Source organism: Lissotriton helveticus, chromosome 6 (genome assembly GCF_964261635.1).
Source record: "Lissotriton helveticus chromosome 6, aLisHel1.1, whole genome shotgun sequence".
In the NCBI taxonomy this organism is placed as follows: Eukaryota; Metazoa; Chordata; class Amphibia; order Caudata; family Salamandridae; genus Lissotriton; species Lissotriton helveticus.
Window position 1 is genome coordinate 960,156,332 of NC_136067.1, and position 21,921 is coordinate 960,178,252.

At 41.5% G+C, this 21,921-nt stretch overlaps 1 non-coding gene across 1 annotated transcript; it reads right to left on the reverse strand.

The window, feature by feature from the left end:
* Window positions 1-19,363: 19,363 nt before the first annotated feature.
* LOC144765475 (small nucleolar RNA snR46) lies at window positions 19,364-19,554 on the reverse strand. Its single transcript, XR_013597455.1, has one exon. It is a non-coding gene; the product is annotated as a small nucleolar RNA snR46 (small nucleolar RNA).
* Between the last annotated feature and the right edge of the window lie 2,367 nt (window positions 19,555-21,921).

Here is a 21,921-nt window from a genome sequence, read left to right on the forward strand (position 1 = left end):
TACCAGGTGGTGTCTATTTTGAAGTAGCTGTGATATAGTATAAAGTGCATCAGCTCCATGAGAAAGGTTTGAAAGTCTATATCCAATTCCGTTTGGAGTAGTCTACATAGAGTCCACGGGACGGATGGCACGCACTTAACCTCGACGTTTTCAAACCAACTATGAGCAATTACGATGATATCACGAAAAGTACGGAAGCTAGGGCTTTCACGTTTGCTTTCGAAACTAAAGATGCTGATCAAATTTACTCCTTAATCAGGGAAGAACTTACGCAGGACAGCACAAGCAGATCTAAAGAGCAAAATATAAGACATTTACTATACCTCACGAAACGAAAAACCAATCAACAACTACTTGCAAGTACACTTATCAGATACCATCGGAACGCACGCATACCACGTGGCCTGAGAATAGCACTCAAACCATCCCTCTGCAAGCACTCCAAGAAATTCCAAGAACGCTGGTACGAAATATTGAACAAGTGTTCACTAGATTTGATTTTGCTAATTATACAGGAATTATCTAACATTTTAGAAGAACTCAGCACGGAGATTGAGGAAACATCTACTGAACTAGCCAAAATGATGACGGAGGACGAATTGAAAAACACACTGGAAGATATCAAAAACCAAATAGACCGCCATACCAAGGAAATAAACGAACGAAAAATTCGTAAATATAAAAGAGATACCCTGGACTACCGCCTTGGGGAAGTCTACACATGGGCAGATATCTATGCACAAAAACGTAGAAACCGTCCATACAACTCCAACACTGACACATCTTCCACAGATAGTGACACACAGAGACCACGTAAACCTCAATCTACCGGCATCCCTAAAGACAAGACACCAATGGAGGAACCGACCACTAGCAAAACCTCTGACACAAATCCTTTTTTAGACCAGGGCCAAGCCCAAAAAGGAGACCCCGGAGAGGGACAAGGAAAAGACAAAGAAAGGGACCCACCTACCACACGAAGCACATCAGCTACAACCAAGGAGAAGGACAAGGAGAAGGAGAGAAGAACAAAGAAGAATCTACCGCAAAACAACTAGTTATCAACATAAGTGATCACAACTTTAGCTCATATGAATTGGCATTATTACAGAAGGGCACATCGTTTGTACCAACAGCCACCACTGATAATCTGGAACTGGAAGTGAGTTTCTTCAAACTCATGCGTAAACTCAGATTGAGACATTTTTTCGATAACACTTTGCCGGATCGCTCACAGCCTGACAGTGATCAACTACGTGGACTACGACCACATAGCACCTTCCAAGCACCGACCAGTCACAAGACCTTGGATTTATTTGAGAACCTTGTGAAACAAGACCTGCATAAGATAAAACACAAGAAACCTAAAAGTCGCAACACCACCCAGAAGGATTTAGACACTCTAAGAAAATTGGCTTCTAACAAATTGATTAAATTCACTAAAGCTGACAAAGGGGGAGCCATCGTAATCATGAACAGCGATATGTATAATGCCAAGGTGATGGAACACATCACGGATATCAACACTTACAAAAGAATGGACCACAATCCAACTATAGAATACTCAAAAAACCTCAAATCTTTGATTGATACAGCTCTTACAAATGGCATCATCAATGAAAGAACGAAGAACTTTCTGATAACTCTCCATCCCAGAAGCCCTACCCTCAGACTGGTCCCAAAGATCCACAAGAACACATTTGATCCACCCATGCGACCGATCGTGTCAACACGAGGTAGTCTCCACGAACCCATCGGACAACTATTGGACAAATACATGCAGCCTACGGTACAAACTATGCAAACATACATTAAGGACACGTCACAATTTCTCTTAAAACTCCAACAGGTGATTCTAACCCCTTCTGAAGACATCATTTTATGCACTGCAGACGTACGGAGTCTGTATACCAGCATACCTCACGATATGGGCATTGAAGCAATGGAAGCAGCCCTACTCCAAACGGAATTGGATATAGACTTTCAAACCTTTCTCATGGAGCTGATGCACTTTATACTATATCACAGCTACTTCAAAATAGACACCACCTGGTACCAACAACTCACCGGGATGGCAATGGGCAATTCGGCAGCGCCCGTGTATGCTAACATTTTCATGCAGTGGTATGAGAATCAACATATTTTATCCAACAGTGAATGGATTGACAACCTTAAAATGATCGTGAGATACATCGATGATCTTTTCATCGTTTGGACCAACACGGAGGAAAATCTCATCAAGGCCTTGATGAAGTTCAATGATATCGACCAACGGATCCAACTGACATGGGTTACATCCAACACTGAAGTCAACTTTCTGGATGTGAAAGTGATAAGAACCCCCACAGGATTCACAACGGATCTGTACGTGAAACCCACGGATAGAAACAACATGCTGCTACACTCAAGTTTCCATGAACCAAACCTAATTAAGAACTTACCATTTTCGCAAATGGCTAGAGTAAAGAGAATTGCATCGGATGAAACAACTCTGGAGGTACGACTAGAAGAAATGACCAGCAAGTTTCTAGTAAGAGGATACCCGCCAATAGTAGTGAATCAAGCTAGACAGAGAATCGACAATATCGATAGAACTACCTTGCTTACGTACAAACCAAAAAAGGATCAGTCACGCATAGTGGCAGTATCAAAATTTTCTACTGCTAGTAAAAGATACAAACAAATCATCCGTAAACACTGGTCAATTCTAAATCTCGAACCTGATTTCAATCAATCATTTAGCCAACCACCTCTTTTTGCTTTCAACAGAGCTAAAAACTTGGGAGAAATTCTACAAAATCCTATGACAGATGAGACCACTTACTCAGGCACGAGACCATGCCTCAACTGCGGCCACTGTAATAGTATTATCAGAGGTAGTAGCATAAATCATCCATCTAAAGGTCACCGAATCAAACTTAAGGTGAATGCAACCTGTGAATCAAGCAACCTAATATATGGGATACGTTGCCCGTGTGGCAAGATGTACGTGGGCAAGACAGAGCGGCGTATAAAAGTGCGCCTAACAGAACACAAGTCAAACATCAGACTAAGAAACATCAAATCAGCTTTATCATCTCACTTCACGGAAGAGAAACACAATGTCTCACAGATCAAATTCATTGTTTTGGAAATCGTTCCTAAAATTGAAGGTCGTGACAACTCCAGCTACCTTCTCCGCAGAGAAAACCAGTGGATTCAGAAACTTTCAACCCAGAAGCCAACGGGCTTGAATGAAAGAATTGAACTTGCATGTTACCTGTAACCAATTGCTCTTATGATCATTTATTGTGCCTACAGCGTTTGTATATTATACATTTGACACTTATCACCATACACAGCCCACACTATCACTAGTCTTAGGGTCACAAACTCGTTGATGTCACCCACCATCGCGGTGGCGCAACACATTAATCCCTTAGTCTCACATTCTTTCCAAGCAACAGACTGTGGATCGAGTCCCCACACTGCCACGTTACCCTGACCTCCCATTTTTACCTTCCTTTTGTATTCTATTTTTATTTTTTCCCCGTACATTGCATATTACAATTCTAGCCGGTAATTTAAGATCCTGCGATCATCTGCTTCAACCGTTTAGGTGAAGGCACCCAATTCTGAATTTCATCCTCGCTTTTGCGAGTGGAGTTAAACATTCTTGCTGAGTCTTTTTTCTACCCTCTTAGTCATGTGATCGCCCACATGATCGGAGATCTCTCCCTTTGAATTTAGTAGCGCGACCGACTCCTTCGTGCCGCATTTACTGAAACGAACATTGGATTATTTACACCTTGAATTCAACAATCTCAGGTTAGTTTCACTCCCGCGTTTTTTCTCGCACACCACCACGCTTTCAGACCCCACACACCGAACAAATAGTAAACCAGTTTCTGCACTCTCCTTTTGTTACAGATTTTGAACCCTATACTTGGAAAGGCATGTAAGTGACACCGATTTTGTCCATCATGTATACTGTTTTGCATATGAGTGTCATTATGGTTGTGATAATTTGTTCGTGATATAATCAAATCATTAACCGACCAGTACATCATGTTTTACCTAATGTTAATGAGCTCAATCATGTTGCCTTAATTGTTTGTTCATCCGTTTTTTACCGCTCACTAACGGTCATTCACCATATATTTTTTATAGTGTCGTCTCCCTGATGAAGGGCATGAATCTAATGCCCGAAATGCATTGGTGATTTTGAAATGGACATTGCCTGATGTTATCAAATTGTCTGGAAAAAGATAAAAAACTACCAATATGATTTGAAAGACAACTTTAAATAAAATGAACACTTGAGAAAAACTGCTAAGGAAGTCTTCTTTACTTAGAAGACGATCTAATGTGTGCCCACAGGGGATGATTCCAGACTCTGTCTAGTCTCACTATTCCACTATTGTATTGACGTCGTGGGACCCTCGACGTCACCCTTCTGGTGCACCAGAACCTCTTTTAAATTTTGTTGAGACATTGAACCAACCTTTGAGCTGTGCATCCATCCAATACCAATTGAACACATCCTTGCTTGCCATGCCCGTAGACACTGCATGTGATATAGGTAAGACAAGCCCTAAGGCGAGGTGCACTATGGGCCCGATTGACAAAGGTAAACTGAGCCGAAAGTCTAACTCTACAACTTTCGATTTTCACAAAGGGCATTTACGAGTAGTAAAGTTTGACTTTTGTCTCAGTTAAACTTAAGTTTTGGTCTTAAGTGTATTTATTTTGTCTCAGTTTAACCTAAGACCAAAACTTAAGTTTAACTGAGACAAAAGTCTTACCTTACTACTTGTAAATGCCTTTTGTGAATACTGAAAGTCGTAAAGTTAGACTTTAGTCACAATTTACCTTTGTGAATCGGGCCCTATATCTCCTATGAGGGCTTACCTGCCTGAGCCGATCTGCCCCTGCAATATCCCTGTTAATTCCTGGACAATGTCAGTAACCAGGAAAGCCATAGTACGTACATGGGCTGGACACTCGTCATTAGGAGTTCTCTGGCTCCATGATGGCTTTACTGAAATATGGTAGGTTTGGTAGCAACCATCTCAGCTTAATTAACCTTCACTGATTCCATTGTTAGATCTATTACAAAGTGCACACATAGGACCCCTTAGATGTCCCATGAAACCTACCAATTCTTAGTGTGGCACTGACTGGCCTGAGCCAGTCTGCTGTCACCAGACAGTGTTCTGACCTCATGGGGAGAGTGCCTGTGCCAGTGCACTCTATGGCTGAGAACAACGTCTTTCCTGGGTGGAGGGGTTCACACCTCCACCCCGGTCAGGATAAGCCATCCTTGATGGGGAACTTCAAAGGCCCACCGCCTTTATAATTTGACCCCTGCCTCTCCTGTTAGAGGTAGTAGGCCCCCATTCCTGTCCTCACTACCTTTCTGGTAGTACGACAGGCAGGAAAACTTAGAAAAAATAGAAGGTGTGACCCCATCTTCCAACTCTACCCCTCAGGTGCTGGAGGCGAGGAGAACTACACCTTTCAGTGCCCCCATCTTGAAGGTAGTGGGACTTATCCAATATGTCCCCCTTCTACAGTAGGTGGGTATAACAGAAGATGTAGTATTTAGGTGGCATCCCCAGATCCTGAACTCCAATTCCTGATGAACGAAGAAGAGCCAGACACTACAGAGTTGCACCAGCAGAGAAGACGAAGACACCAACTGATTTGACCCCAGCCCTACCAGCCTGTCTGCAGCCTTCGATGATCATGTGCCAAAATACGACCCATCCTGCAGCCCAGCTACCTCCAAAGCCTTGGGGGGTACTGCAAGCCTTCAACAAAGATCAAGACTCCCAGAAACAGCGGACCTGTTCACTAAGCAACCATCTTTAAAGTTAGGACTGTTTAACCTGAAGAAAGGTGAGTTCTGCCCAGGTGCTACTTCTGCACCCGATGCCTTTGGCTCGAGTCCAAGTGGCCCGCCTATTCCAGCAAGGTTCCACAGTGCACCAGAGCCTGAGCCCACAATGAGCTGACCTCTCCTGGATTCCACAATGCCACCTGCCATACCTGCACGGAAACCCCCCAACAGCGACCCGCTGCTCTAAGTCGTTTATGACACCAAAAGGCACCCCTGCACCCGTCCGTCCTGGGCCTTGGTGAAGAGGAAAAAATGTGTCCCTGCATCCCCGAGCACCACAACTTACCACTGCAGGTGTAGGTTTCTTGTGACTGGCCTCTTGGCCTGAGCCTGCATCCCTTGTCAATTTAGCTGTTCTCCCATCCCTAGCATTGGGCACTCAACTTTGTGTTGGCACCCTGCACCCGGCTGTCCATGTGCCGCTGGTGGTATAGTGTTAGTGCTGACTTTGGCCCATGCAGTGCTTGCTTCAAATCCTGGAGAATGGCCCCCAAGCCATTGCTACTTACCTGTAAGCAGCCTCTGACCGATTGGACCCAATCACCATTGATTTGCATTGGGTGCCCGACCTCAAATTTGCACCCCGCACCCAGACACCTTGGGGTCACAGATGGTGCACTGTAGCTCCTGAAGACTGGTCTTGTAAGTCGATGTCATCCCTATTTATGCTGAATGTTTTCCTCCTCTCATAGGTTAACATTGCAAAGTTTGAAAATTGCATTGTTGAAACTGAAAAGTATATCTTCTGAAAAATGTATTTGCCTATGAAAAAGTTATGTGGCTCTACAAAATAAATATAACCAAGTATTGTTATGTTAAACTGTTATGTTAAAAAGTTTTATACCGCGCTCGGTCACCATACGGTTTCATGGCGCTCATAACAAATACGAAGGGGGCAGAGGCTGACTGGAAAAGATAAATTTTTAACATCTTGCGAAAACAGCCATAAGTAGGGCAGTGTCGAAGAGTGGACGGGAAGGAATTCCAGGTCTTAGGGGCAATAAAGAAAAAACTGGAGCCGCCATGTTTTTTCCGTCGAATTTTAGGGGTAACTAGCAGGTTGTGGCCGGAAGAACGGAGGTCTCTGGGGGGAACATAGGGTATCAATTTCGAGGAAATAAAGATAGGGGCAAAATCAGACAGGGCTTTAAAGATCGTACAGCCCAGTTTAAAAATACAACGCTTAGCCACTGGGAGTCTTAGCTTAACTGAGAGATTTGCTGGGACAATCACTTCACTGGGAAGTATTATTATTATAAAATGGTCTGGTATTTATTCCTTGAGTGTGTGTCTCATTTATTGCCACTGTGTGTACAACAAATGCTTCACATTACCCTCTGCTCAGCCACACTACCACAAAAAAGAGCATTAGTATAATACACTTTAGTCTCTGTAAAGCTTCTGGGGATCCCCTGGACTCTCTGCACATTATACATCTTTTTGGTATAGTATATAGAGAGCCAGCTTATTACAGTATTGTATTTCCAGCACAGGTCATCATATTGCAGAATATCTGGTCCAATGTCCCTGTCTTCTCCTTAAAGCCCACCTGGAAATGTGATAGAACATTCTGATCCGCCATCCACTCAAAAATCCTTATTAAGCATTTGGTGACAAAAGATCTTCTGAGTGCAATCTATAAGGCTAATGGGCCTATAATTTTCAGAGGTGTCTTTCTGTCCTTTTTGTTGATAGGGACTATTATTGAACCTCGCCACGTTTCTGGGATTTTCTCCCTGTGAGAAACAGCATTTGTTAGCATTTTGAAGTAGGGGACCCAGATGTTAGGCTCCATGTGGAATAACAGCACTGGAATGCTATGCAGGCCTGGGGCTCCCTCTCTTTTCATGTGAAGGAGAGCATTACTAGTTGCGTCTATAGTGAATGTTAAAAGACAATCCTCCATATTGAAGTTCAAATGGCATGGAAACTGAGAAATAGACAATGTAGGGTCCTTACTTGAAGGGGGGCTACGAAGCCATTTGCACCCTCACTATATAAAGTCTTAGCTTAACTGAGAGATTTGCTGGGACAATCACTTCAGGGGTAGAGTTACCACATCACTTGCCCACAGCAACCAACCCCCAAAATGTTCCTAAAGTCATGTTTCCCTAAGGAGCCTGGCATCTGCAACCATTGAGATGCCTCTCAATCTTTTTTTACGCTTTGCCCAGACAATGTTTGTATGTCCTTCTTGTCAAGATTGTTTCAGGTTTGGAGTCTGCCTTGAGTACATTTACGAAGTTCCCCTTATCCGCCCTACATTCCGATGAGAACCAAGTGTAAGATGTGCGTCTAGCTTTTGCCTTCCTGATCAGCTTAGTTAATAGAAGCTTTAAGGTTCCTAATAGCTCCTCTTGATTATTAACACATTGGGCATACTCCCCATATGGTGTAAGGTTGGGTCAAAAGTATCAAATTTATATACTAGTGCCTTGTAAATGCCAGCCTTAATGCATTCATTTTTTACTGCTAAAAGCCCACTTTATGTTCCTGAGGTTGTTTGTCAATTCCAAGGTAATTACAATGGAAGCAATACTATCTTCAGGGGCCTTCCCAAAGAAGTCAGGGCTAAACTCAGTGTGGCGCCCATTATGATCACTGTCTGTCCTGCTGACAACTATGATATCGACCATTAAAGTCCAAAGCCTCTGGTCTAATAATAAGTAATCAATGGAATTGGTATACAACCCTCGCTTAAAGGTAGGATGAGAGCAATAGTCAAATCTGGTGTGTCCATATGCTGCTCTTGGGCCATAATCCAGGCAAAGATGGAACACTTGGCGCACCACTAGTAGCCACTTTGTGGCCATGTTCAATGCAAGCTCAGGGATGGCCCAATCGGCATCTTCTTTGGCCTTTAAGCTTGAGAATGGGTCAAGTGGTTCAGATTCTATGTTTTAATCACCCCTTAAGGCCCTAGGCCAGGAGTGGTGCAAAGATTTCTCAACCAGGTGGTGCAGTATATGTATAGTCGGTGACTCCACATCATTGTGAACAGAGCCTACCTAGATGTTTAAAAACACCATATGTTCATGCAGCCAGGAACTGTTATTAATAATGTGGACACCCATTATATATTTTATGTCTTTTTTGATCAGCTTAACCCTGTAGACACACACGTTTTTCAGTCAGATGATTAAACTCCCCAAAGCTTCAGCTGATGTACCTGGAATGGTGTTAGCATAAAAGGTTAGGTAAATAGGACTATACACAAACTGTACAACAACTGTGTGGCCCATGTTTCTTGCGGTAAGATAATTTTCTGGCCACCTATAAATTCCCTCCATTCTGGATCACAGAACTTGACTTGCAGGCCAGCCACATTCCACAACATAAGTTTGACTGTGGTTCTTGACGCTTCAGAGTTAGTAACAGAACTGTGCCTGGAAGAATCATACCAGCAGACATGTTGGGCCTGATTCACAGAACTAAATTTAGACAAAATCCTAAACTTACAACCATTTTGGTATTCACAGAAGGCACGTATGCATTTTGGTATTCACAGAAGGCACTTACTCATTTTGGTATTCCTAACTTTAGGACTCTTAAAAGCCTTTTGTGAATACCGAAAGTCTTAAAGTTAGGATTTTTCTCAGTTTAGGAGTAGTAAAGTTAACACTTCTAACTTTAGGACTCCTAAATGCCTTCTGCGAATACCGAAAGTCTTAAAGTTAGGATTTTCTCAGTTTAGGAGTCCTAAAGTGTGGACTCCTAACTTTAGGACTCCTAAATGCCTTCTGTGAATACCAAAAGTCTTAAAGTTAGGATTTTTCTCTGTTTAGGAGTAGTAAAGTTTACACTTCTAACTTTAGGACTCCTAAATGCCTTCTGTGAATACCAAAAGTCTTAAAGTTAGGATTTTCTCAGTTTAGGAGTCCTAAAGTTAGGACTCCTAACTTTAGGACTCCTAAACTGAGAAAAATCCTAACTTTAAGACTTTTGATATTCACAGAAGGCATTTAGGACTCCTAAAGTTAGGACTCCTAACTTTTGTGAATACCGAAATGAGTAAGTGCTTTCTGTGAATACCAAAATGGTAGTAAGTTTAGGATTTTGTCTTACGTTAGTACTGTGAATCAGGCCCGTTTAATTTAACTAAGCATTGACGGAAGCATTGGTAAAATCATTGATAATCGTGTTCCAAGTATGTTTATGACAAGACACAGGTACATGCTCAATCGTGCGACATATTGGCTCAGTGTTGGTGTAACTATTCTGGGTCGGAGGCTCATAGAGTCAATCTACATTTGATTTACCATCCCTTTTTGCTAGGTACCAGGGGTCGCCCCCTTTCATTGGAAGTTGATCACCCAATTTCGTCTGACCAGTCCCCCTAGTGTGGATTAATGAGGGGCTGAAGCACATGTGTTGGCTGTGTTGTGTGTCTAGCTGATTGGTTTTAACCAACCTCCTACTCTCAACATCTGCTTATATTGTACTCAAATTGCCACTCCTTGTGGGAGGTTTAGCGATAATATATGCATCATGATTGGGCAAAAAATATGTAGCGCTAAGGGATCTCACAGGATTGATATGGGGAATTAATCTTTGGGGTTGTATTACCATCACGTTAGGATTTTGGGAGGTGGCCATACCTCCCTAGTGTATACTTTTCTTCAAACAATGAAAAAATCGCTTTACTAATCAGTCGAATGAGGCTGTACGCACATGCTCTATCTTGTGAGTATGAAGAAACTATGTCATCTCATTTGAAATAAATTACACACCATTGTCCTTGATCAATTGGTAGCCTTGTCTACTAAATACGTCCGCTAGGAATTTAATCACGGCACTGGTGCTTACATTTTCCACAAACTTTACCTCAGGCCACTTGGAATGATAGTCTATAAGTACAATTGTGAACCTCATCTCACCTGGTAAATTCCCCAATTGTGCCAGCATGTCTAACCCCCCTTTTGCAATGCACATTCCGGCCATGATGTTGCTTGCATAGATGGAATCTGGGTCTTGCAAAAGCCTTAATTAGACCAAAACGTCGACAATCACACCTCTTTCTTTTTATCATTGTTTAATTACTTCAGAAAAGGTGTTCACAATTGTGACTAGGAAGAACATTGATTTGTATATAGTTAAAACTTCTGGTTTCATTTTGTAATGTAATGATTTTGTATTCTGCACAAAAAAACTTTTTTGCAACAATATTAAACTCTTTTGAATACATACACCCGTGTTTCCATTATACTTTATGTCTGTACAAGATTGATACATGTGGATATAATTGGGTGTTGATCTCTGGCCTTGGGTGTTGATCTCTGGCCTCCTTAATGCTATCCTCGAGGGAGGTTCTGTGCCTGAGTCTTGGAAAGGGGCAGAGGTGGTCCCAATTTTTAAAAAGGGTTGTCGGGACTCACCGGGAAATTATAGGCCAATTAGCCTCATTGACTCAACCCAGAAGTTAGCGGGTAAAGCCATTTTAGGGAGGATTCTCCAGTGGGTGGATGACAACCACATATTGTCCGATATGCAAGCTGGCTTTCGTTCAGGTACAGGAACTATCGAGCAAGTCTTTAGACTCCTGTTACTTTATTGGAAGGTGGTGGAGCTGGGCAAAGGCAGTCTTTACTTGGCCTTTATAGACCTAAAGACTGCCTTTGACCTGGTTCCTAGGGAGGAACTCTGGAGGGTGTTGTATGGTCTTGGGATGCCCCCTTACATCTTAATGCTCCTCATCAAACTGCATAATGACAACTATGCTCAGGTGCGATGGGGATTAAATGGGGAAAAGACCGATAGGATCCCGGTCGTTAGGGGCGTCCGGCAGGGTTGTGTACTGGCTCCCACCCTGTTTTCCCTGTATGTGAATGGGGTGGTAGAGCACCTGCTTGGCGAACCAGCAGATGCTCCCTCCTTGAGGGGCATTAGGATTCCAACCCTGTTGTTTGCCGACGACACCCTCCTCATTTCCAAAACCCCCCAGGGGCTCCAGAAGCTTTTGAATCGCTTCCAGGACTTCTGTACAAAAAGAGGACTTGTCATCAATGTGGATAAGACCAAATATCTAATTATGCACCCACCCCGTAAGCTTGGCCGCCCTCCTATTCTGAACTCTATCCCTCTGGAAAGAGTGTCAGAATTTGACTACTTGGGAATTCGAATGAGTGATGTCATGAGCTGGACTCCCCATATAAACAAAATAACCATCAGTCACAAAAGGGTTGGGGGAGCTCTGTTGAAGGAGTACAATAATTCATCTAAACAATGTGTAGCTCCAATAATAGATATTTACAAAGCCCGAGCAGTAACCGCATCACTTTATGGGGCTGAGCTTTGGGGCTTAGGTAACGTGGAGGCTTTGACCAAGGCAGAGAATACATTTTTAAAGGTCCTCTTGGCCATCCCGATGAGCACCCCGACAGTTCCTGTGCTTTTGGATACGGGTTGTAAAGAAATCAAGGACCAGGCCCGTTTACGGCCTCTCCTCCTTTGGGCTCGTCTGTGGAGGGTTCCGGAATTAAAATCATACGCAGACGGGCTGTCAGAGGTGATGGGCTTGGACGGTTGCAACAAGATCAAATGGCTTAGGGATATTAAAAATCTTTTAGGGGACCTAGGCTTGGGGTCGTGCTGGTCCACCCACTTTGCCCCCCCGAAAGCGACCCTAAAAAAACTGTATTGGGAATGGGTCTCTGCTAAGCTCATCAGCAATCAGCGTCACTGCAATTCCACCGCAGCCTATTTGCAAATAAAAGATGTTGTTGCCCTTGAGCCTTATCTGGACATAATTACGGCACCTATGGACCGGGGTCTTTTCATCAAATTTAGACTAGGTACATTACCTCTAAATGACCGCCTCTCTAGATGGAACATGCCTGCACAGGCTTCACGCTACTGCGCCCTATGTACTAATAGGCCCGAAACTGTGATTCACTTCCTTTTTGAATGTCCAGATTACACCAGTCCAAGATCCCACTGGCTAAAACCACTTTGTAGACAATTGGGTACTCGCCAGCATTTGGTGGCTTTACGGATTTTACTATCTGATACTTCCTCTCGGGTCGTTTGTGCTGTATCCAAATTTTTAAAATGGGCTTGGTTGATCCGTTTAAAAAGACTGTCCTTATCTATTTAATATATTTTTAAATAATTTATTGCTGATCTTATTGCTACCTTGTATTTCTTTTGTTTTTAAATGTACAGTCCTTTGACGATGTGCTGTTTTTATATATTTTGTAATGCTTTTATGATACCTGCATATCGAAATAAAGCTATCAACCAACCAACCATAATTGTTAAATGTTTTTGAGATACAAACATTTTGTGACAGGCAACTTAGGATAGCTGGTCAAGATTAAGTACACTAATTGATTCAAATGTTTCATATAATAAATCCTTTGTAGGCGCTTTTACCTGACAATATCATTTGCCCAAGCCACCAAGCGTAGATTGGTTTGCCCATTGTTGTTGATAGGTTTTAACAAAGGCGCCTTTTTATTTTTAAATTTGGTTTCAAAGTATGCCTGGGATATTATAGTGAACAGAGAACCAGAGCTTGCTTTTAGAGACAACTCTATCCCTAGTACTTGCAAATTGCACAAAGGTGATTTAATGGGTTCATCGTCATCTTCCCTGTTTTCTTCATGCACCATTAGCATCACATTTTTCTCTGCAACATCATTTTCATCAATTTCAAGTATTCTCAAAGATGTACCTTCTAATACCTGTGCAACATGATGTTTGGGTTGTCTTTTTATATCACTGCACATTTTTGAAAAGTAATCTTTTCTTTTGCAATTGTTGCACTCCTTATTAAGTACAGAACAATTTCTTGAAGACGCAAAAGGGTTGGCATCACCGCTTCTACAGCAGTACGTCTTGCTGTCCTTACGTTCACCTTCATGACTCAAATTTTTCATATGTTTTCCTGTAACTGCACAAACTTCATTTTCTTTTTTACTGAGTTGAGTTTCATTTACTTCCTTCACCCAGTTCACGGACTGTTCTATGGCTTTGGCTGTAGCCACCACTTCATCTATGGTGGGCTCTCCCGTGATCCACAAACCTTCTTGGATGTGTTTATTGTTAGTGTTAGCCATGAGTTGATGACGCGTCATTTTGTTGGTTGTGTTTCCAAAATTACATGTGTTAGATACAATTCTCAGTACAGTTAGAAATTCATAAATAGATTCTCCTCATTTCTGTCCCCTCATATACAAGTGATATTTCTCAAGTGTGGTATTAACAGTAGGCTTAAAGCAAACATCTAGTCCCAAAAGTGCTTCATCAAACTGATTTAATGCCTCATGTTCATTCTCATTCTCAACTTTAGGCAAGGATCTGAAGACTTCTTGTCCTTCAGTCCCTAAAGAATGTAAAAAGATACTTTTTTCCTCCTAGCTGGCATTCTAATTACCATCAATTGCCATTAAATATGTTAAAAACTCTGCCTTCCATTTTTTCTAGGGTATAGGTAGTTCACGTTTTATTTGTAAAAACTTTAAACGTGGGTCTAACTGCATGTTCATAATTCATGTGTTTCTAAAAACAGGAACAAATAGAGTCACTGCACTAGATGAAAGATATATATATGTATATATTTATAATTATTTTGTTTAAAATGGTAATTGATCTCTCAATTTCCAAGGAAACGTTTACATTGTCTGTAGACATCACTTAAAAAGGCTGCCAATATAGCTGGAACACAAACTAATAGGAATTCACTAGGATGTCAAAACGGCAGCCAAAACCAAAACAAGGCTTGAAGCACCTGGTGACTTGCTCCTGCCTTTGAGGAGGATTTTCCCCCTGCTCCTTCTCTGAGGCATGCTCACAGAGAAGAGCTCCCTTTCAGGTGGCCCCACCCACCAGCCATAGCGGGGAAACATCCAGCGCACTGAACACCTGCTCATGCTCGTTCATTTCAGGCAATCATAGAGCAGGGCAGATGGCTCTTGAGGGATGGTGAGCAACATCCAGCGCACCAGACTTCACTCCAACAATACACTCCATGTTCTTCCTGCAAGTGGCACTCACACTTGTCTCCACAAAAGTATGCGGTAATGCAGGTAGATTTGAATGAAGATATCACAAGGTCTTGTATGTAGCAGGAGTGTCTTTATTCAACCTCTGATCTCCAAGTCTTGGATAGTAATAACATCAACCGTCACATTCAATTGTCAACTCATAGAGCACCCATGACATGAACATTCAGGCATGAGCCCAGAACTAATTGGTGCACAGGATTGGAAAGGGGCAGGAGAAAGAGAGGAAGGGAACACAGGAAAGGGAAAGGAAGAGCAAGAGGATATACTGCGATATGTACATACATATTTAAAACATGAAAGTAGTCTGTAGTTAGCAACTACCGGAATAGCCCAAGAAGCAGCCTCAAAGTGTCGCCCCCATCCCCGATATGGGCAGAGTGGTCTGTGGCAAAGAGCAACCTCTGTGGTGACCTCCGTGGGTGGCAGAGCAGAGGAGCGGCAGTGACACCCCCTTCCACTACTTTGTCTCCCACATGACTTCCCACATGGCTTTGATGCAGCTCCGGAGGAAATGAAGAACAAGGTAATGACACACCGAACCACGGTGATCAGCAGAGCATCCTAGCCTGTGTGCAGGCACAAACATGATATCTGGGGGGAGGGCTATGAGGTGCCATTTTCCATCTACATCAGAACTACCACTATGGAAAAATTACAAAAACAGCTGGATATTATGAAGGCTTGGCATACCAAGTTCCAATATTGTGATACTCAGCTAATAAAATAAAACAAAACAAAATTACATTTAGCTATCAGGACGGATAGAATCAGTCATTGACAAAAGATGTCATGCAATTGCAGTAAAAGAACTGGCAATGTTGTGGGGCTGGTATCACATAGTGTAAAAGCTGAAATATGGATAGATTGAGAGTCGAGAACGGGCAATAACCGCAATAGTTTCAGATAAGAGTGGCATATCAATTTGTTGAATTCCATAGATGAAATGCATATGGGGGGCCCATTCTTGTGATTAGTCACCAGGTCTCTGTCTCTCGTGAGCAACATTTTTGCCAATCCTAGGATTAACCATAGTTTGCGCAACCAGGTTCTGTATTGAAGGCTCTGGTTGGTTCACCAAAGAGCAAGAATTGCTTGATGTGCTGCACCTAATGCCGGTGCCATATACATTCCTGAGGTGAATAGAGGGGAACATTAGGGGGTTGGGCAGCCCAAGTATTGTGTAGGCTGGAAACCTAGGAATAGAGGTCTTGAAAATGTTGTCAATGTTGTCAAGCAGTTGTTTCCAGAAGAGTGACAGTTTGGGGCAATGCTATAAAAGGTGAAATAGTGATCTGCAGCCCCTCCACCATTCTTTAGAGTGCGTAGAGTGCCATGCACCAAGTCTGGCCGGGGTACCATACCAGTAGGATCTTATATGATGTCTCTGTACTTGAGATGTTGTGTGTAGTAAGACATGCTCTGTGGTATTTGTCTGCCCACTCCACATCATAATGGGTCTGCCAGTCTCACCCTCTCAATGTTGTTACCCCTGTGAGCTATAGTCCCTACCATGCTAAGGATGGCGTACAATTGGTAATTAGTCACCTATTGTTGTTCTTGAAAATGAATAATTTTTAGAAGGGTGGCATGGGCCTTTCTGCACGGGGCTGGATGGAAGGCTGCAGTACCCAATGGGGAACTTGGAGGTATTGGAGGTATTGGATACGATCCACTTCCTCCAATCCATAGTGTGCCTTGAGCTGATCAAAGGGACTTATCCCCTGGAGGTTGAACAGGCAGCCAAACTGTTTACAGCCTCCCTCCTGCCATAACCAAGACCTGATCAGGTTGAAGCCCCAGGGTGAACTCTGGGTTATTAAAAATTGGTGTCTTTGGGAAGGGGAAGGTCTTTCAGGCCCACTTTAACCGCTAAAGCGTCTAATACCTGGAAGATGGAAACTCTTTACAGAGGAAGAGCAAAGACCCCACGCCCTGTGTTTCTTAGGAAGCCACTCAAGCCAGGGTTATTTCCAGATATGCGATCCAACCACTGACTGGTCCATGAAGCACCAGTGTTTCCCAGTAAGTGGTCTGCTGTGTTATCTTTGCAAACACCGCTTTCAAAACAGCAGTTGTGTCAAAAAGGCACTCCGAAATAAGGTATATATATAAGAAATGTATTGAGCACAATACAGATCTTGTTGGCAGATAAGAGTTTTAAGATGCCTTACAGTTTGATACAACATTTTAAATCATTACAGATATGTGCATAAAAAATAAGAAACCCTGTTTATCATGACAGGTAGGTGCATGGGTACATGAGTGTTTGTTTTTGTCTTGACGGCAACATTGTATATTTTACACAAGCTATTTCACACTGAGGGTGAAAAGGACAGTGTTAATAAATTATTAATCATGGGCTTTACTGCGAGATAAAATCATTATCTATTGATTAATAACAGTTTGCTCGGTTTTTGTGTTCTTCTTACCTAAATGAACCAATGTTTTTCTAAGCAATGCAATTCACTTTTTATCAATGTGTAAACAATGTTAAAATAGCTAGATAATAATGTCAAAGCACAAATTGCATAATTTGTTTTACATAATCTCGTTAGTTATATGTGCAAATGATACTTTATAAAATGTTATGGATGTGGAAATCACAGTAACCCAATTCCAGTGTGGGCTCTAATCTGATTTTGGATGCACTCAAGAGTTTATTCTTTAAAAAGGATCAAAACTCGGGATTAAATTGATCTTCTGAATTTTTTTTACCTGAGCTATTCCACAAATCTTGCTGGAAATTAGAGTACATTTTGAGTCTGTGCACCTCCAAACAGAAGAAACCATGCATATTTTGACTTCTAACCAACCCCAGTGTTTCCCTTTCACCCCATTCAAAACTTGCAAAGGGGAATGGATCTTACCCAACTTCGGTGACAGTAGACTATACAAAGAACAAACGAGATGAAGAGACTCAATTTACATCCAGAATCGCAACCACATTGCCTCTAAATGAGGTTGCTTACCACTTATAAGAGGCTAGCTTTAAGGCCCATATTTGCTAATGCTTTGCTCCAGGTTTATGCCACTTTTGTGACACAGATCTAGCACAAAGTGTTGGGCTGGGATTTACTATCCCAAAAAATCAGGATTTATGTTAAAAGATATCCAAAAATAATACAAAGTTGCACTATGCGCTACTTTTCGCTACTTGTGTCAAGAGGGTGTTCCATGTGTGGGATATAGTTGTTCCCATGCAGCAACCCAAGGGTTTTAACACAAATCTCTATCTATTAACATTGGTAGACAGAGGTTTGTAAAATCAAACATCCCAAATCAGTTTGGGAGCCCATCATGACGAAATAGCTAGGTGGGACTAACAAAGTCTAAAAAAGTGTGAGGTAGGTCAGGAAGTGGCTCACGTAAGCAGCACTAGTTGAGCTACTAGTAGGTATTCACCAGTTAGCTCACGCTGACATAATTGACATTTTACTGACCGAAAAAAACGTGACCTAACTCCTAATTGTGTCTAAAGTGAAAGATAAGGTGTATCAAATAAAGTGATGTCAAACTAAGTTAAAACGTCTAGACCATCTTAACCTGAACGGCCCTTCTAAGATGGTCTAAATATGCCACTGTTGTTTTAAATGAGTGCGTACAATATCAAAAATAAAATATAGGTGTGACAAGTGTCCGTAACTCCATTTTAATCTTGGGAGAGTAAATTTGACCTCCTTTGCATTACCGGGCTTTAGATTTAAGGATGTTAGATTGAAATCACTTTATTTGATGGACCTTTTTCTTTCATTTTTGTTAATCCCACCCAACCTGATTCGGGATGGTTGATTTTTATAAATTTAAGAACACATATGGGTGGGGGTGACTAGATAGTCAGCCTTGTCTCACCGAAAAAGAATGGATGTGAAGCTCATTTGAAAATTGGATTTATATGTGTTAGATTGTAACCAGGTTTCTGTTTTTTGTATTTATGAGTGGAGGGCTCCCTCGTTCTTTTTCCCTCTTTGGCTCCTTTTTGTGAAATGATAACAGGGATTCGTGGCAAACCCTATGCCTCTTTGTGGCAGGTGCAACAAGGAACAATGTTTTAATTTCTCCTTATTTGTCCAACTTTGCTTGTATGCTGCCTTGTACAGCACATATGAAAAGTTGGAAAAATCTGGGTACAAAACCTATGCTTTAGAGAGGTCAGAACCCCTGCACTGTTGTGGAAGGCTGTCTGCTGTTGCAAGGTAGTCCAGAGTGCACTAGTGCTGGCGGAAAGAAACAATTAGCCATATCTTAGTAAAAATGCTGCACTGCCTTGCCATAAATATTATTGAATCTGGGCACAGAGGTCAGATAAGGGGTCTGGTGTATGAAAAAATGTTGTGATTGCAAATTTTGCGATTCATTAAATGTTGTGTTGCTAAGCATTAACCCCATTTTGCGATTCCTTAAAGCCTTTAGGGGTAGATGTATCAAGCCTGCGAATTTCGGCCTTTGCGAATCGCAAAAGGCTTTTTTGCATTTTTTTAAATGTTTCAAAAAATCGCAAAAGAAGGAATCGCAAAAATTTGCGATTCCTTATTTTGCTTAAGCATTTAAGGAATCGCAAATTTTGCGATTCCTTAAATGCGATGTATGTGGGTTTTAGAAATTGCGATTTTGAGTTAAGTAATCGCAAATTACCACCAACTTGTAGTTGGTGGTAATTTGCGATTTCATTTAAAAATGCCCTATTTGGCATTTGTGAAGGTGAAGGTGGCATGTGACACACATACATGCCCTTAGGGCATATAGGTGCGCCATAAGCACACACATGTAAATTTCAGGGGTGCAGCAGGGTGTCTTTGAGACGCCCCTGCACCCTTGAAATTATTCCTTAATTGTGAATTCGCAAAATGCGATTAGCAAAGTAAGAAATATTTCACAATCATTCCTATGGGCCTCCGGGCCCATGGGATTGCATGGGAAATTATTCCTTAATTGCTATTTCGCAAATAAGGAAGACTATGGAATCGCTAAAAAATAGCGATTTTCTACATACATTCGATTTTGCGATTTCTAAATAGTGATTCCTTAAAAATCGCTATTTAGAAATCGCAAAATGGAATCTTGATACATCTACCCCTTAGCCTTTACAAATAGGAAAATGGGTTTAGGATCTCCCAAATACCAGGTAGAGTAAGATATACATCACTTCTTATTTGCAATATACAATGTTATATATGTATTAATGTTTTTCAACCACAATGTACAGCAACTTATTGGGACCAGTCATGTCTGTAAATTTGACCCAAGAATTGGAAATGAGAGGCAAAAACTCAACTATTTCATATTTAAACAAAGAAGCACTGTTGTGTGAATAAAACCATGCATCTGCCATGGCCCTCCCCCACGAACCTTAAGCAGCAATAGTCTAGAAAAGTTTAAATTTGCCTAAGTAGAAAAATCTATGCAATAGTACAATGTACACTTGCAATCAGCAGAAAAAAACCTTTTGGTGCATCCTCCTTTTTATGATTGTTCTTGACACGCCCATGGGAACTGCTTTAATTTGTAAAGCTTTAGTAACAGCTTTTACATTAAGCAGTACAAATGATTTAAATATAATTACATATTATGGCGATATTTTAATATATCTTCTAAGAAGTTTACTAATTTTATTAGAACGTACCTTTTCTGTTACAAATAAACTCCACTATGCTGCAGGCAGAACATTGCTTCAGTTCCTTGTCTGCGAGAACATAGCCCTTAGCACAATGCAACGCTAGTTCTAAACTCATTAGCCATCATCTAAAAGAAAATAATCCATATGTAAATAAAGGAAAGCAACATAAAGACTTCTGAATTTGTGGTAGAAGCAGTAAAATGTAACAATAAGCATTAATGCCTCTAGATTAATTGCAAACAAGGATCAAATCAGTTTATATTGTATTGCAGTGCGGTGCACCATCATTCTCTATTTACAGTTAATGATCAAACAGCAATAGTGAAGTATTCTGGGATTCAAAACTGACCCAAGTTGCTTTTAAAAATATTTAGAAAGCTACTAACAATTTCAGAAACAAAAAGCCACAATTTAAAGCGTCATGTAAATAAAGTTTTATTTTAAGAGAAAAGGTTAATTTCCATACAAAATATTTGGACAAACACAGATTTAATCATCTTTCCTTTTGAAATGTCTGTCTTGTGCTGCTGGTGTGTGTTTCTTGTGAGCAAAGTGTGTTTAAATGCAAAGTGTGTTTAAGCCTGCAGTACTGCCTCCTGTGTACAGTGGCAGAGCTGAGCAACATTATAAACACACTTGATGAAACACAGATCACCACAAGGCATTTTTTTGTTTAAAAGTCATAAAAATTGACACAGATGTTTCTGAAGTAATTCTTTTATATTTAGAAAACATTGCCTTGTGAGGCCCTGGGTTCAGGTCCCCACAGTGCAATCAAGTCCCCACAACATGAGAGTGTTAATATACACAAGTCCCCACAAGGATAGCAACACAACCCCTCCAACACACACATACACACACTCACCTCTCTCTAAACAGTTGCTTACAGGTTGGTATCCAATCAGGCCTGGCTTGTATGTACCATGTATGTATTATGGAAAAATAAAACTGTCAAACATCTACATACAGGAGATGCAAACTGTATTCCTAGGCTGCAATAGCCAAGTATAGCATACACGTTGCAAGGGACGGAGAAATTAAATTAAACATGAGAGGCCAGTTGTAACCTTCCCTATACAAGCATGAGATAATATGGCTCATCATCCAGGTAGAATCAGCTGGTGCCAGCACAGTCAGCCTGGGCCCTCAGTGAACATGCATGATTGTCAGGAACATAGAACAGTTGTTCTTTGATCTGTGCAGAGGACCTTTCCTTCACCACCAGGCAGCATTTTTCAGAAAAAAATTACAAATTAAATATCACATTCTATATAACAGAGGATATGCCATGCAAGAAGATGCTACAGAGAAAAGATGTTACTGAGATTCCTGTTGTGTTTCCGAAGCAGATGGAACAAATCTCTACTTCACCCGGCCTCCCCATACCTGTGTTCTAGGCAGCTGTGAAAAGGACTCACATA